Genomic DNA, 18,314 nt, shown 5'->3' with positions numbered 1-18,314 from the left:
TGAACGCTGTTCTCATGGCTTTTTGGTGGAGATATTGGCTTTTAGGGAAAATTCACACAGAAAAATTGTTTTAAAAATTTCACTAACTGAAAATCAATTTTGCTTGTGTGACTAGTTATTTTGGCAGAAAACTAATGGGTTTCTGCATTTAGATGAATAGGACACTGGCAGAAACTTCTGAAAGAAATCAGCTGTGTGTGAAAATATCCTCAATAATATTTTTGCATTAAATATTAAACTTTAGTTGATTTGTTCCCTGACAGCTAGGTTTTTCTTGCAAGGAAATGGCTAAAGTGTATTATTTTGATAAGTGAACTGGCTAGATAGAATGAGTGTAGATTATGAATTAGTGGTTTGGAGCCTGGTTATTATAAGAAGTGTAGTCTATTTGATGCATTTAAAGGGGTTGTCTGGACCAAAATGATAAGTCTGCAGTCACTCCGTGTGACTGTAGACTTATGAATCCCCCCAGCACACGCACTGTGCACTGCAGGGATTCGCCAGTTTAAGAGCTGGGACCAGCGGGTACATATGAGTTCAACATACCCCCGGCCAGAGCCCGACTAGTGGGTACGGCCTCGCTCCATGCAAGTGTATGGAGAGAGGCAGCGCCCAGTAGCTGGCATCTGGCCAGGGGTATGTATAACGCATATGTACCTGACGGTCCTAGGTTGGAGACTGGCGAATCCCCGCACTACACAGTGCGTGTCAGAGTGACTGCAGACTTATCATTTTGGACCGAACAACCATTTCAAGGACACATTCAAATGTGCTTGTTTTACGTACATTTGTAATAATTTTTTTAATGGATAGCACACCAACACAAAATAGCATATGGCTGTTTTCACACTTTTTTTTAACAGAGCTGTGGTCCATAAAAAATATACAAAGTAGAGATGAGAAAATATCTAGAAATTCTAATTTAAAAGCTTTGCAGAATTTGTCCAATTTTTAAGCGAATTGATTCATATAGAGATGAGTGGATCGATCCGAGCAGTCAATTTTCCTGAAATTTGATGTTTCAAGCAAATTCAAACACTTTAAAGGGAACCTGTCATGCCAGGTGGAGCATGTACACTGCTCCCAGGTTGTTGTTAGTGATGCAATGTGCATCACTATAGCTCCGATTTTAATGCAAAAAGCGTGTTAACCTTTTGTAAAAAGCACTTTATGTACTTATATCATACCTGCTCATTTAGTCATAGAGGTGCTCATTGCTGAATTCAGTCGGGCTTGTCCCCGTCCACTCAATTTGAACTTTCCACTGGTTTGCACCGACGTCACACGAACAGTCTTTTGTGAAATCCCGTGCTCGCGCTATGTATAGGTTCACCCACGCTTGCGCAATGTGTAAAGCTGTGCATCTCCGTGCGTGCACAGTGACGAGCAGCTCCCGCACGTGCGCAGTGATGAGTGGCTCCTGTGCACATGTGGGAGCCGCTCGTCACTGCGCATGCGCAGAAGCTACTCATCATTGCGCATGTGCAGCGATGCGCGGCTTTACACATTGCACAAGTGTGGGTGAACATATACAGTGCGCAAGCATGGGTGAATACATGCATAGTGCAAGCGCGGGATTTCAAAAAAGACTGTTCGTGTGACGTCGGCACAAACCAGGGGAAATTCAAATTGAGCGGGTGGGCACAAGCCGGACTAAATACAGCAATGAACACCCCTATGACTAAACAAGCAGGTATGATATAAGTACATAAAGTGCTTTTTAAAATTGATTATAGCTCCGATTTTAATGCAAAAAGCGTGTTAGTGATGCATATTGCATCACTAAAAACGCAATGGTGGTAGTTTACATGCTTCACCTGACATGACAGGTTCCCTTTAAGATCTGATATCCGGTTTGCAAAAAAAAACTTGCCTGGCACCATTTCCCACTGTTAAAGCATGAAAGCGTGGCTTTATATAATTTTGCATTGCTATGCGGGTCCCCCCGTAATTCCCTGCAGCTCTGTCAGTACCTAGGCCAACACAGATTAGCGGTTCCCAGTGAAGCACAATTTGTATAGCAAAGTCATTTTCCATCTGCAGAAACACTGAAAATGTATCTTTTTTTTGTAAAGTGTAAATTTTAAGAGTCAGCAGAGTCCTCTCTCTTTCTCTCCTGTAGAGTGTAAGGACTTCTGATCAATGGGGACCTCTTTAACACTTGTCTGTAAGTATAAGCTCTTATAGTCAATCGAGTTCTCTCTCTCGCTCTCCACTCCTTCATGTGTGCTTTCGAATCAATTGCAAGCTTTCCAATGGTGAGATTTGCACAAATTTATTTACCTCAAATCAAATTTTGGGGTAAAATTTTTCAGAGTCTTCGAATTTCAAAAGATCCGTTCATCTCTAGATTTCAATGTACTGCAAATCCTCCAATTACCCGGAAAAGACACAAAACATGCTTAAGGGGACTTAGTCAGCACATAATGACTGTTCAAACCAAGTACAGGTGCTTGATGCATCTATGGTGTGGCCAATCATTTAAATATTTTTATCCATCTGCATGGTTTCATCTATCTCCACCCTTCACTGACTGTATGAAGTCAAAGCTGTCAATTAAAGTCAATTAAAGAAGAGGGTGGAGACTGAGGGAAAACAAGCAGGCTGAAAGGTGTATTTAAATGATTGGCCCCGCCATGATGCACCGAGCGCCTCTACTTGGTTTGAACAGTCATTCTGTCCTGACAGAAACTCTTTCCCACTATGATGTCTCTTAAGACTGTATCCAAACCCTCTCAAGCTTGTTAATTCGAATTCAACTTTAGTAATGTCTAGATCACCTCAATATATATGACTAGGGTTAAACAGATAGTAACCATCCTTCATTGCTGTGCTGTCTAACACTATTTGTACAGTTTCTTCAGCTTTTTATTGCTTTCCCTCCCTATCTCTATAGTAAAGCTGTAAGTAGGGATGAGCAAACCTGAAGTCCGTGTTACTGTTCAGAGTTTGGATGCTTGATAAAGCTTGTTGTAAAGTTGCAGCAAGACCCGGCTGATTATAGCTTGAGACCTGGCAGTGGCTGCTGCTCCAGTCTATGGAGCCCCATTCTCTGAATGGGGCTACATAAACTGAAAGATGGAGATGGAAATTGTCATGGCACCTACATGTGGACTCTGGCGGAATGGTGTGGTTATTTTTTAATAAATGGGTGAAAGAGGGAGAGTTTTTTCAAATTAAGATTTTTTTTGCAGGTGTTTATTTCTTTTAACTACTGGGTTATTAATGGGGGTGTCTGACAGACACCATTGCTAACCTGTGTGCCTGATGACAGAGCCAGCTGCTGACATCAATTGATGCATTTAATGAAAGCGCCATTTCTGGGGTGGCTGAGGGCTGGTCTTATTAGCCTGGAAGGGGCCAATATCCATGAATCTTCAGAGCCTATTAATATCAGCACCAGCTGTCTGCTTTGCCTTAGCTGGTTATTAAAAATGGGGGACCCCACATAATAAGACCAGCTCACAGCTGTCTGCTTTCCCTTGGATGATTATTAAACATAGGGGGGAACCCCACATAATTTTTTTCATTTATTTAATATTACAAGTACAGTAAAATACACATGCAAGGCACTGCTCCACTTCAATGTCTACCTCCTGGTTCAAGATTATTATCATTATTTTTATTTTTTATTACATGTTATTTAAAGTTATTTTCCTATCCAAATTTGTTAGCAGGGCAATTGTCCTGCTCTTTCTCCTATTTTACAGCATCAAACTTTGGGTCCCCATTGTCTTATATGGGGTTCGGCTCCGTGGTCAATTTGGGTCAAATTCTGGTAAACAAACCGAACTGTGCACTAAAGTTCCGCTGAACCCAACGAACCCGAACTTCCACGGGTCCGTTTGTCCCTAGCTGTAAGCTGTGACATCTTCTCACTATTCTGATTGGCTATGGCTGCTGCATTCCCTGTCTCTGTATTTATACAGGCTATGAGAGTACCTCCAGAATCACTCTGCTATACCAAGTGATGTGATAGCTAAAAAGCATTATGGGGAAGTTTGTTAGGCCACACCCCACATCATGTGGGCCTTCTCTGACTGATGCAATCTTCTGCAAAGTGTAAAATAGTAGAGAACAAAATCAACCTCATTGTTGCAGTTCCGTTTTATCCATTGAAACTTGTTAAAAGGGACATTTTTAAGCGACTTTCTATGGTGAGCGCTGGAAAAATGGATGTAACTATTGGCGTCCACGTATTTAAAAAATGTTTTAGTAATTGCATGTTGTCTCTGATGCTTTTCAAGATTTGGATGCCAATAGTTGCATCCATTATTCTTGAAAGTTCCTCTTTAATTTTTTTGATTTTAAACTATTTATTGCTTATTTTCCACTCATCAGTCTCACTACACCTCACTGCGGCTCTTTATAGTTCCTATTCACTGGCTCATCTTGAGTTCAAATCCTGTTTCTCCTGCACTCCAAACTCCAATAATTTCACTCCTTTCTCTTCAACACTTTTTGTCCTTTTTATTCACTTATATGTATAGTTCCCTTTTCTGTATCACCTGTCCCTCATCTACCTAGGTGGCTACTCTGCATAATGTCCTCCCTCTGGTTCTTAATTACGGGCTCATCCTAGGTTCTCATCCCATTTCTGTTGCACTGATCTTTTTACTACTTTCTTTTCAACACTTTGTCCTTTATTCATCCAATAATGTATTATATTTTATCAGTTATATGTTTAGTTCCCTTTTCTGTATTACCTTTCCCTTATCCACATAGATGGCTAATTTGTTACTGTTGCCCTTCTGACGTCTATACACTGCCCCATCCAGGTTCTAATCCCATTTCTCCTGCACTCTACTCACTTCTCCTGAACAATTTGTCCTTTATTTATGTGGTATAATTTATATGTATAGTTCCCTTCTTTCCTTTGCCCTCTTTTCCTCATCTGCCTGGGTGACTCTTCTGTTAAACATTCCCTCTATGGCTTTTATTCACTTGCCCATCCTTGGTTCTTATCTGACTTCTCCTACATTCCAATCATTTGTCCTCTATTCATCTGTTTACATTTTATCCTTAATAAGTATGGTCCTTTTTTTTATTTCTCTCTCTCTAAACTTTAATCAATTTGAAGTTGTCAGTTGAACTTCCCTCCCCTTCCTAATTTCCCTAGTGGATTAAGTGTTCCTGTGGGTGTTCCATATGTAATTGGCATCCATTTTGGGCCTTTAAAAACCCACCTGTTGTCATGTTTTGCACATTTGTTTTTTTCACGTGAAAAAGACGCCGATACGGCATTGAAATGCGTTGTGATCAAAAAGCCTTTTCCTCATCATCATCTCTGAAGAATTGATTTACTCCAACAGCACAGCCCACCTACATGTTCATCCAACTGGATTCAATATCTCCTGGAGGATTTATCCACCAGCCATGGGGCAGCAGCTGTTTTTCTTCATGCCTACATAGGAGTCTTGCCTGTCACAACCCCATCAGGTGAGCATAACCAACACTCTCCTACTTACCCTCCATAGGGTATCACCCTATTGTGCGCTCTGTTCCCCACATCTTGATGTACGTAAAAAGGAATGATGTGTATTTTTCCTGATTAAGGCTACTTTCATACACACTTCATACATTTTACTGCCATTTTTAGGATTCCGTGCTTGTTTGTGGAACAATGTTTGAAAACATTGCTATATCAAGAGTGTACTGGACTTGGAAAAAGAATGGCAAGAAATGTAAACCATACACAAATACTTAAAAAAAATGAAATGCAAACGTAATTTTTGTACGGAATTTCATCATTTCTTATTGACTGCTACATTATATTTGGCCACTGCATTTTTGCAACAAAAGAACATCCATAAAAACATAGCAAAAAAAATGCATTTTTCTTTCTTTCTTTTGCTTTGTGAAGACTTTCTAAGAATAGATTCAAAAGGTACCTTTTACAAAAAAATATTTTTTTCCAGATCTTAGCTGTAAGTCAATAGGGAAATATTATGCATGCTGCAAGCCATATTTTCTTCTGCCATTTTTACATCTTGAGTACTCCACATTTTTATTTCAGTACTGTATGCACAAGCTATAACTTTTTTAAGACAGGACAATGTCTCTGAATAAAAATGAATTGCAAGTAAAAACACTTGTAAAATAAAAATATACAATTTTTGCGTAAGATTAAAAAACCTCTGCAAAAATCTCTTTGTGAAAAAAGTCTTGAAAAGTAAACTTAATTTTTTTGGATATGACAATAAACAATTGCCTTAAAAATGTGTTTCTCAGTGTATATGGTAATGTCACCTACTTTTGTAGATCTGCACTACAATTGCTAGTGAAGCACTTGGTGTGAATTTATCATCCCTCTATGCCAGTTTTCTGGAGAAGAAATATTGTTACAGGGGGGATTTGTACTAAAATGTTGTTACTTTTTGCCTTTTAGCACCTGTCCAGAACTCTTCTAAAAAGTACCTGGGGATTTGCAAAAGGGGCATTGCAAATTTAAAATGATGCGGGGCAAAAAAACTGTTGTAAAAAGGGAAGCATGTCCCCCAAGGTTCAGGTTTAGGACCCCTGCTCTTCTCCATCTACACCATCAGCCTGGGACAGGGCATAAAGTCCCACGTCTTTCAGTATCACCTCTATGCTGATGACACACAGATCTACCTCTCTGGACCTGATATCATCTCCTTAATAGCCAGAATCCCGCAATGTCTCTTTCATCCTTCTTCTCTGCTTGGTTCCTAATATTTAACATGAACAAAACAGAATTCATCTTCCCCATCTCACTGAACTTTGCTCTCTCCTTAGAACCATACATCCAAGCCCTTTCCACCTCCTGCTGACTCCAACTCAGAAATATTTCCCAGATCCTTACATTTCTTAACCAAGTATCTGCAAAAACACCCACACATGACATAAATTAAGAGCTATGGGTAAATCACCAGAATTATGCTGCATTAAAAAAAACACATCACCAATAGAAATGAGCGAACCCAAACTGTAAAGTTTGGGGTTCGCACTGAACTCCGAACACGGACTTCTTCTGGAAGTCCATTTTACAGTTCAGGAGTCTGGGGAAGAGAGAGAGAGAAGGAGATATTTTCCAACTCCAAAGTTTGCGTCCCCATTGATTTCCATAAGGTTCGGGTTCAGATTCAAGGTCGGATACAGTTCTGGTACTCGAATTGAATTTTGGACTTCCACGGGTCCGCTCATCCCTAATCACCAACCCAACAAATAAAAATGCTGTATATATAGCATTTCCAATTCTCTTAGACAATAAAATAAAATTTGATTACAGCATTTTAAAAAAAGATCAAATCAATAATGAAAGTGCAATGTAAAGGATGCATAATATTGTCTGTGCATCCAAAAATCAAAAGCACCTATCACCAATCTGGGGCTGCTATTTTTATTTAATAAAAGAGTCGGCAGCTCAAAACTGGTGATTAATCTAAATATCATCTACTAACAAAAGCACTCATAAGTGCCCCTAGAGTCTCATTAAAAAAAGAGCACAAACTTCCTCTTGCTCTGCACCAACGGAGTGCTGCTCTAGTAAGATGTCATCAACTGGTATAAATAAAGCAGTTACCTTTGGTAAGAGGGCAGTACTCGATTAGTGCAAAGAGGAAGATCTCATGAGATCTTGCTCTTTCAATGCAAGTGGGGTCATGGAGGGTTGTGAGATTCTGCTGGGATCTCACGGCCTGTAAGTTTGGACACATCTTTCGGGAGACATTAGGGGCACTTATTAACAACATGTTGGGGTTCTATGAGGAGGTAAGTGCAAATATGGATGTTGGTAATGCAGCTGTTGTGATTTTATCTGGACTTTGCAAAGGCATTTGTTACTATACCACACAACAGCCTTATACTGAAGCTCCAGGAACAAGGACTTGGGGGAACTATATGTAGATGAGTAAGGAATTGGCTAATTGATAGGAAACAAAAAGTCATCATAAATGGTACATTCTCTACATGGGATATAGTCAGCAGTGGGGTGCTACAGGGAACTTTGCTAGGCCCGATTCTTTTTAACCTCTTTATTAATGACCTTGGGGATGGGATTGAGAGTAAAGTGTCAGTTTTTGCTGATGACGCCTAACTATGTAGGATATTAAAATCTGAGCTTGACATTACGATATTGCAGAACGTTCTGAATAAGATGACTGAATGGGCAAACACTCGGCAGATGAGGTTTAATGTGGATAAATGTAGAGTAATGCACCTAGGACGGAGTTAACCTATTGCTGCATATACATTAAATGGGAGTATACTTGGGACTACAGAACAGAAGAAGGACTTGGGTATTCTGGTTACCAGTAAGCTGAGCAGCAGTACTCAATGTCAAGCAGCAGCCGCAAAAGCAAACAAGACGGGCAACTAGATTATTACAAGTAATAGTGCAGCAATAATAAAAATGGTAATAATAATTCATTTGTGAGGCATAGTCCCAGAAAGTTAGCAAGTTAGTGTAGGGAGTACAATTGGGGGATAAAGGTTGAACTTGATGGACCTAGGTCTTTATTCAACCTACGTTACTATGGTAGTATGTTACTGTATATGATAAGAGAAATCAGCAATCTAGAGATTACTACCCTTTTATTAAATAAAAAGGGCAGCCACAGATTATTGATAAATACACTTTAAGCATACACTTAAAAATCAAAATGTCTGTAAGATTATCAGAAAAGTTACATAAGATTTGATTTGTGCTTTATATGACATATGTAAATAGCTATTTTGTTAACGAAAGATAAGAGGTGCATAGATTTAACCTTTCTTGCTTAAAACCCCAAACTGATCCACAGAGTGGAAGAAGCTGCCATCAAATGGTTTACAGTTAATCAATTTGCCATTGATCAGAAAAATTTCTTCAAAGCCACAACTGGCAATTGTACAGATCTTTTGATCTACATCCCACATTATTATCAGTAACCCTGCATAATTTATTTTTCAAAGAAAATGTATAACCTATTATTCCTTCCAAGTCATATATTCTGCCAAGTATCAATTCCCATAGCAGCTTTTTCTGTCATCTCAGAATTCTAATAGTAAACTAATGCTTTTGTATATTGTGATTAAACCTGTCTTTCTTTTGCCACAGAGAGTGAAGCCAGCAATATTATCCCTCAATTGCCCATTAGCATGCAATTTTGGAAGGAACACGAGTCAGCAGGGAAAACACAAGAGCATTTGCTGAAAAGATCTAATATTTCTATTGACATAATCTCGAAAGGATTGATATCCAGGCAGCCCATAACCATAGACCCTAGATTGTTAATAAAACTCAACAATCCCCATACAAGTGGTAAAGAATATCATAAGGGACCAGATAAATGGATTCTTTAGTGAAGGTAAGTTATCACCTATCCAAAATATTAGGTGGGGTTCCTACCAGTTGGCAGTATCGGGCACTTTTATCCCAAATGAAGCATCAGTGCACACGGCCAACCTCCACTCCATTCCTTCCCCATGGGCCTTCTGAGAGCTGCACTTTGCCCTTTCTGGCAGACCCACAAAGAATGAATGGTGATTGATATGTGCATTACTACTTCATCCTAACAAGGATTAAAGTTTGCCTTTCTGCCAATCACTACAAGCCCCAGTGGTTCGACCCCCACCAACCTATAAATTATCATTTTTTTATTGATTGGTGATATGTCCAACAGACAACCCTCTGAACTGAAAGCATTAATTAAGAGTCATAAGGAATGGAAAAAAAAATTAAGACCCATGGCTAAGTATATAATAGAGAGTGAAAGCAAGTGAGTAACAAGGCTAAAAGCATTAAGCAGCAATGCTCAAACAATGGGTAGACAGACACAGTAAGTGCATACTGCAGCTTTTATTATATGATTATTAAATTGCTTTTATATTTGTGTTATCATATTGATTAACTTTTCTATGACCGATGTGCAACAATATCATCAATTTTTATCAAAAGACGCTTTGCATCTTCAGATCATGTGCTATCCATTTCTGTTAACTAATTACTGATGTAACCAATCGTATTCTATCAGCTGCTGGCTCAGAGGATAAGCGGAAAATAAGTAAGAAAAACTGAATTTTATTTATACTAAAAAATATATAATACTACAATTTAAAATACTATACTATTAGCAATAAAAATCTGATACATAAAATAGTTTCCTGCCAGACAATATTCAATATAAACATCCACCCCGGTATAGAGTATTTTTATTTGTAGTCTCTGACTGCTTCTAATTGCTGACCATAATCTGTAGAATAATAAGTAGTACTAGTTTTATCTTCCTTACCTTTATAAATTAAGACTTCAAAAAAATAATTCAATTAGAAGGGAAACATTTTTATAGAATATTTTTATTGATTTTTTTATAGGACCTGTTGAAATTTATTTTGGTGCATTAGGAAAAACTATGCCACAAGGGTGGACACTGTGCAAGAGTTGTGTTGAGCACCCCTCCACTGCACCCACTCATTATACACCCACATATTCACATATGTACACATGCACATACAGTACTGTACAAACATTGCTAGGTGTGTAAAAAGTATAAAAATAATAAAATACATCAGCGCTAAGATGTTAAGGCTTGCATAGTGTGGCTGTATTCTTTGTCCTATGTTATGCAGTAACAGCAGCTTCACCTGTTCACACTTGCTTTATTCTGTTTGGAGGTGCTGGTCAGTTTTTTTTTTGGAGGGGAAAAATATAAAACAATCTTAATACATTACACATGCATTTAGACAGTCATTATGCTTACACATAGTGTACACATGCACGTTACCGTATAGAAAATAAGTACATAAATATATCTCACATACACATACACATGGAACACTTGGTGGTGCACTTGTTCAAATGACTAGACTTTTATTTTCTCTTCACCATTCCTCATTCAAAAACAAAACAGTCATACATTTTACATAAGTTTCTAGAAAGGTTTGTTTTATGAAGCTTTAAGAGTGACAAGCTCAAATTTTTTAAGGCACCATAAACACATACTTACCGTTTCTATTATTTTTTCCTTATGGGTTAAATGGAGCAAAAAACTTACAATTGCGCCATTTTATGCCATTTATCAATTCCCTATTTATATTATATTGACTGTACTGTACAAAGTTGCAATTACGGTAATTGTTTTTGTGCCATTATTTCAGGGGATGGAAAAAAAAAGTTTTGGCTTTCAGTTTTCAGCTTTTTTTAACCAATAATGTACAATATGTCTGTAAAATAGAAGAATATCATTTAGATCAATAAGCAGAAAAAAATCTCTCATATACAGTAGTTCAGCCTGGGGCTTACTATTCAGTTTCTAGTTTAATTCCTAGGAAAGACCAGTTACAAGAACAAAAAGTAATTATTAAATATTTAAGGGGATATACTGAGCACAGTCAGATGCCCTGAGGGCCCGTACACCCAATGACCTGTGGTGTAGGGGCAGAGTCTACACAGGAGATCAAAGAACACACAGGGCAGTATCCTGAGTATGAAATAACACAGGGGGTGTACTGTGATTGCTACCAATTAGCCTCCTTCTCGGGGCCAGCCTCTCCCATGAGCTTCTGTGCACCCGAAGCTGCACCCCTTGTCCTAACCATCTTTAATATTGCTTCCTTTCATGTTCCTAGTTTTACAGAACAGGGTTTTTTTATTATGTCGGTTTAAGTGACTCTTTATCAAAACAATTCATAATTGCATCATAAAAATTTTCTTTCACTAATGTTCTTTTTTATTGATGTTCATAATATCTGTTCTCCTTTTACTAAGTTTATAATGATTGCAAACACTATATTGCTAAAGAAACTCTCAGGCAATATGTCAAAAAGTTCAATTTAAGTCCGTTACCCTGTAGCTCTTTTCGCGATAACTTATTTAAACACAGTCATTAATAATTTATCCAGAAATGAAGTGTGACCAGCGGCTATATTCTTTTCTTGGCCAGTAACATGAGCCCATCATTAGAAGGTAAAACATTCAGATTTTTACAGAAGTTTTTAACATTTTTTCATACTAAAAAACAGATGAAATGTGTTTACAGCAAAACTTTTCAATACTATTAGCTATAATAGCTATTCATTAAAGGGAAAGTCTAATAAAAAAAATCAGTTTAGAAATGTCTCATTAATTAGTTGTATCAGAGAGTGGTGTAAAACAGTATATCTCTGTGGGACTCATCATACCCATGCATTCATTTATATATTTTACTTGCTTGGAGGGGTTTGAACCTAGGACACAGGCACTACAATGCTAACCACTGAGCCACCTTGCTGGTCTATACCTTAATGTCTGTTTACATAAGCCAATCAGCGACACCAAGTGATGAGCTGCCGAGAACAATGATCTTTTGGTTAAACAAAAAGATCATTTCACCTGACGAACGAACATTTTACTGGTTCATCAGGCTATTAGCAGCTTGTTTAGACCACATGATTATTGTAAAATGAGCGTTCACAATAATCGTGCAGTGTAAATGCCTCTTTACACAGACAGTCCATTCATTAAAATGCACTCAATGTAATGCTTCTTTCCCCCTGGGTTTCACTGCAGATCTGAACTTAGGTTCACTGGCAAATTATTAACTGATTGGTAGGGATGGACAATCGCTTTTAGGCCACGACCCCACTATCAGTATTTGGTCAGTATTCGATCAGTATTTTTTCTCAGCAGTGGGAGTCAAAACCAGGAGTAGGTGATAAGTGCAGAATTGGTGACTTGTTTCTATTAAACCTTTTTTCTAATTGTTCCTCACCTGGTTTTGGCTCTCACTCTTGAGATATACTGACCGAATACTAACCAAATACTGATAGTGGGGCCGTGGCCTAATAATGACAAATAATTAAAATCAACATTTTTTTTTTACAATATATAACCTGTAAATAGAATGTATGAATAGTAGATAAATGATTATTCTCTCTTTGTACAACATGGACGATGATCGCATAGCAACGCTCAGATGGGTCCGAGTGTAAAAGCATGTATTTCTATGCAGCTGTCAAGCTCAGGTCATTAGAGCCGACGGCCCATCTGAGCATCGCGATGTGATCATCATCCATTTTATACAGCCACCTGATGGCTCCCTTTGTATTATAATCTATAGGCACCACACTATGGATCTATACAGCAGAAATCCATACAGTTGTGTACATGAGCATTTTGCTTTTTTAAATTAATATAAGTAAAAAAATTGCTAAGTGGATCAATTAACGTATAAATATATCATTCAATGTAGATTAATGTCTTTTAACCATATACTTTTCTATTAGTGATAGTTGAGTAAAGTTGAACAAAAATTCAGCAACTTAATTTAGTAGGAACACAATGATATTTTGCCATTGCAATTCATTAGAAAATGAACGGATGCTTTGTACTTCTTTCAAATCAAAGTCAGTGCAATATTTTATAAATAGTTATTAGTGATAATGATAATGCTATAAGATACATCTCTCCCTGAATACAAGGCTATGCAGACTTCTGTGATCTGACATGTTTTGACTGCAGTCAGGAATATATCATTAAGCAAAGCATTTACCATTAACTTACTGTATATAGTAGATCGGGGAAATGAATAATGATATTCTCAGCAAAGCTGGAATTTGTGAGTTTCCCTAAATAATGATTTCTCAGTCTTTGAACTAAAAATCAGCTTCTTGCAAAAGCTATAGTGGCTGGTATCCTGCCATCCAGTATCTGCAGACAAATACTAGCATATATCAACCAAATGTTCATTAAAATGCATTGCAGAAAAGGCTACATATTTCTGTCTCAATGGCCCCTGATAGTCAAGGGTGTTTGCAAATTGTAAATCACCCATCGCTCTCTCTAGACTCATAAACTGTTCATCCATGTCCAGCCAATAAAATATATGTCAGCTATATCAGGTAGTTTTATATTCAATGGGTCTTCGATGACATGCAAGTACCCTAATAATTATAGCAACACTATTCTTTATGACAATGCCTTTATTGATGTTTAGATTTATAAAATAAGCTTGTAAATCTTATATAAATCTATTGTGTTCATTATTTTCAGTTTTAAACAAGTCGATGATGTGTACTGTACTAATATATAAATTAATATGGGTTAATCCAGTCCATTGTTTTTATTCTAATGGTGTAAAAGAAAAAAGGGACATACATTTAAGGTAATGACTAGTGATGAGTGAGCATGCTCGCCACTGCTCGGTACTCGCCCGAGCATCTCAGTACTCAAGATGCTCGGAGCTCGCCGAGTACTTTTGAGATGCTCGGACGGGAGCTCGGGTCCCCGTCCTGCATGTTTGGCGCTATTTAGAGCACCAATCATGCAGGGACTATCTGCCACTCACTGTAATGTCACAGCCATGGTGGTTGTGGCATTACAGTGGTTGCCCAAATCGATGGGAACAGTGCTCACAGTGAAACATGAAAAGCCGGCAATAGTGTTAAAATAAAGGATTTATAAAAAAAAAAAAAATTGCCGTAGGGTTCTCCGTAATTTTAGTCTCTAGCGGAGGTTAAGCAGATGGCTGGGGCAGATGTTTGAAGCCTGGGAAGGGGGTAATACCCACGGAGCTTCCCAGGCTATTAATATCAGCCACCAGATGAATACCTAGCCTTTACCAGCTATTAAAACGGGGGACCCCCCGAAGAAATGACGTGGGGTCCCCCTTATTTTAATAGCTAGCAAAGGCTAGGCAGACAGCTGGGGGCTGATATTAATAGCCCAGGAAGGGTGCCTTGAATATTGGTCCCCTTCCAGGCTAGAGACACCAGCTGTCAGCCACCCCAGAAATGGCACATCTATAGGATGCGCCAATTCTGGCTCTTAGCCTCGCTCTTCCCACTGCCCTGCAGCGGTGGCAGTGGGGTAATAGGGCTGGGGTTGATGTCGGCGGCTGACGGCTGGTTTTTCTAGCCTGGGAGGGGGCCAATATTCATGGCACCCTTCCTGGGCTATTAATTTCAGCCCCCAACTGTCTGCCTAGCCTTTGCTAGCTATTAAAATAGGGGGGACCCCACGTCATTTTTTTTTGAGTCCCCCATTTTAATAGCTAGTAAAGGCTAGGTATTCAGCTGGGGGGCTGATATTAGTAGCCTGGGAAGCTCCGTGGGTATTACCCCCTTCCCAGGCATCAAACATCTGCCCCAGCCGTCTGCTTAACCTCCGCTAGAGACTAAAATTACGGGGAACCCTTCGCCAATTTTTTTTTAATAAATCCTTTATTTTAACACTAAATGACAAGTACAGTAATCAACAATATCACTGTACTTTTTATATATGTGACTGACATGTTTCTATCTATCTAATCTATGTGTGATGCTCTATTCTTTCTTTTCTAAATTGTTTGGTACCGGTATATGCTGCTGATGAATTGCCGGCCGGCTTTTTTAAAGAGACAAAAACACAATTATTTATTTTTAATAAATCCTTTATTTTAACACTAAATAACAAGTACAGTAACCATTACTGTCACTGTTCTTATTATATATGTGACTGACATGTTTCTATCTATCTAATCTATGTGTGATGCTCTATTCTTTCTGTTCTAAATTGTCAGGTACCCATGTATGCCGCTGATGAATTGCCGGCCGGCTTTTTTAAAGAGACGGGTGAATGAAAATCGGAGGGCACTAGTGTGTTCCCAGTACCCTGCTATGTTTTTCATGCACCCTCCAATATACCCTGCCTATCTGCCTATATATTCTGCCTGGCTGATGTTTAATTGAGCACCATTCCCATCGATTTGGGCAATTTTTGACCTTCTGCAGACCGCCGGGGGGGACCACCAGAAAAATGCTCGAGTTTCCCATAGACTTACATTGGGCTCGTTGCTCGGGTCGAGCACCCGAGTATTCCAAAGTGCTCAACCCGAGCTTCGAACATCCGAGCATTTTAGTGCTCGTTCATCACTAGTAATGACATTGAAAAATGAGTTGAATAGTACTTCAAAACGCATTTGGAATTGTACATTTCCATGTAGTGCTACATATTATTGGAACTCAATCTTATATTTTTCACAAACTTTAAAAAAAGAATGTATTTTCTGTATTAGTGAATAATAGTAATCCAGTGAAAAAATAGTTAAAATTCCAAATTCATAACTTGGCTACAGGATACATGGATGATGCCCCCTGACGAAGGCAGGTCCAAAATGTGCATCGGCACTGGCATGCTGTTGGTTTGGAGCTCCTGTACATGTTAGTGTCTACATAAGGTATCTTATACTTGAGTACATACTATTATTCCACTCTGCATTTATTTAATATGAATATGCACTTTAGACACCTCTCTCCACTTGGAGACATGTAGGGCTAATCTGTCATATAATATTAAGGTTTGATTCTATATGATATACTTACCATACTTGGTATTGCTCCTTCCCTGCACACTTTTCTACATGTTCATTCCTCACATGTGTGTATCCCTGTTTCCCCTTGTCCTGTATACAATTATCTAATAAATTTTGATACTTTGATTATTTTGGACTATTTATCGGCATTTTTTTGCTTTTTTATACAGGATCCATAGAGAAGGCATAATTTAGATTTACTCATTTCAGGTGTATAACAACCTTAGTCATGATACGATTATTTCTTCATAGATCCTGTAGCCGGACTATCCTGTGCTGCAACTTTTCATCAATTTTTTGTCTACCATCCATGTCCAGGGAAATTAGCTATAGTAGCATGGGTTGTAAACTTCTTGATTATGTTGCACACCATAGACAAAAGGAACATCAAGATCTCTGGAGATGGACTTGCAATCTTGAGATTGTTCATATTTTTCAATAATTTTGGTTTTCAAGTCCTCAGACAGTTCTCTTCTTCTCTTTCTGTTCTCCATGCTTAGCGTGGCACACATAGATCAACAATGCAAAGATTGAGTCAACGTCTCCTCTTTTTATCTGGTTTCACATGTGATTTTCATATTGCCCACTCCTGTTACTTGCCACAGGTGAGTTTGAACGATCATCACATGCTTGAAACAAAGTTGTTTACCCACAATTTTGGAAAGGTGGCAACAATTTTGTCTGTCCTATTTTTGCGATTTTGTGCGAAATTATGTCCAATTTGCCTTTTATTCTCAATTGTTTTTGTGTTGTTCCCATACACACAAAGGAAATAAACACGTGGATAACAAAACATGTGTAATTGCAATAAATTTTTAGGAGTTAGGAGAAATACTTAATTTTCTAGAACAATTTCAAGGGTGCCACCACTTTTGGCCATGACTGTATATGTCAATATAACATCCATATCAATACAAGGACCATTGCCCACCACATCACATTGCCTCTGCTGACATTTCCCAAAGTGCATCCTGCTGCCATTTCCTACTTAGGGAAGCCATTCACAGGCACCTAGCCAAGCACATGATTTAAAAGTAAATGTAACTCATCAGACAAGACCTCCTTCTTCCGTTGCTACATGACCTAAGGCTAATATCCTGTGGTCTATTAAAAGGGGTTCTCCTAGAAATGTAATAAAATATTAAAAAAAAATAAATAATACACATTTAAATATTGAATATTTTTATTAATACCTTTATTTAGCAAAAAGTTATTATTTATATACTGCACTCTGTCAAAATTATAAACATGGCAACCGCCAGGACATGCAGCAGGACAGACTATGCAATGCAGGAGACAGATGCACTAAAACTGTCAGGCTGACTGAGATGGATATTCATTCTCAGTCAGCTAAAGAAACAGGTTTATCTTTTCCTTTAGTCCTCTATGCACAGTGTCCTGTCAGGTTGACTGAACAGAGGAATGCATGTTCACAATGCCTGATCTGACCCTGCTCTGATGCTTTGTCTCGTTCTTCCTGCACTACATGTCCTCTCAATTCTAGGACAGGTATTACTAAGTATGTTTAAGATTTAAATGTGCATTATTTGTCTTATTTATTTTAGTATATTTCTTGGAGAACCCCTTTAAGGTTTTTAGGCAGTGGGCAAGGCTGAGCATGGGAACTCCAACCAGTCAATGGCTAAACAGCCTTACAACAAGCTGCAAGCTTCTATGGTGTGTGTGTTCTGACATTTTTCATTCCAGTCAATATACACTATTATTACCAATTTGTGCTGCCAGTGCTCTTCTGTGGTATTGGATAAGTCAGGCTGAGTTTAACTCGCTACAAGCATTAATGAACATTTTGGGCCCAAAACCTCATTGCCAGTTTACTAATTGTCCTTCCTTGTATCAGTTTTGTAAGTACTTACAACTGTATATTAAAAACAACCCATAAGTTCTACCTTCAGTGATTCTTTATATGAAAATAAATGAATATATTCCCATTCATTTTATTATGGATTTTTGTAAACACAGTAATTGACTGATAACATATCAACCTGTCCAAATCTACCCAGAGAAAAAATCACAAATGGAAAAAAT

The 18,314-nt window shown here is 38.2% G+C and overlaps 1 protein-coding gene across 9 annotated transcripts in view; it reads right to left on the bottom strand.

Annotated features, from left to right (window-relative positions):
- The window catches only part of DMD (dystrophin), a 3,940,859-nt gene that overhangs the window by 3,780,995 nt on the left and 141,550 nt on the right, over positions 1-18,314 (bottom strand). The window lies entirely within an intron of this gene.

Source organism: Phyllobates terribilis, unplaced genomic scaffold (genome assembly GCF_046119375.1).
Source record: "Phyllobates terribilis strain yellow unplaced genomic scaffold, ASM4611937v1 Scaffold_2__4_contigs__length_985480577, whole genome shotgun sequence".
Classification (NCBI taxonomy): domain Eukaryota; kingdom Metazoa; phylum Chordata; class Amphibia; order Anura; family Dendrobatidae; genus Phyllobates; species Phyllobates terribilis.
Note: the sequence above shows the minus strand (reverse complement) of the source record. Positions and strands in the feature narration are given on the sequence as shown.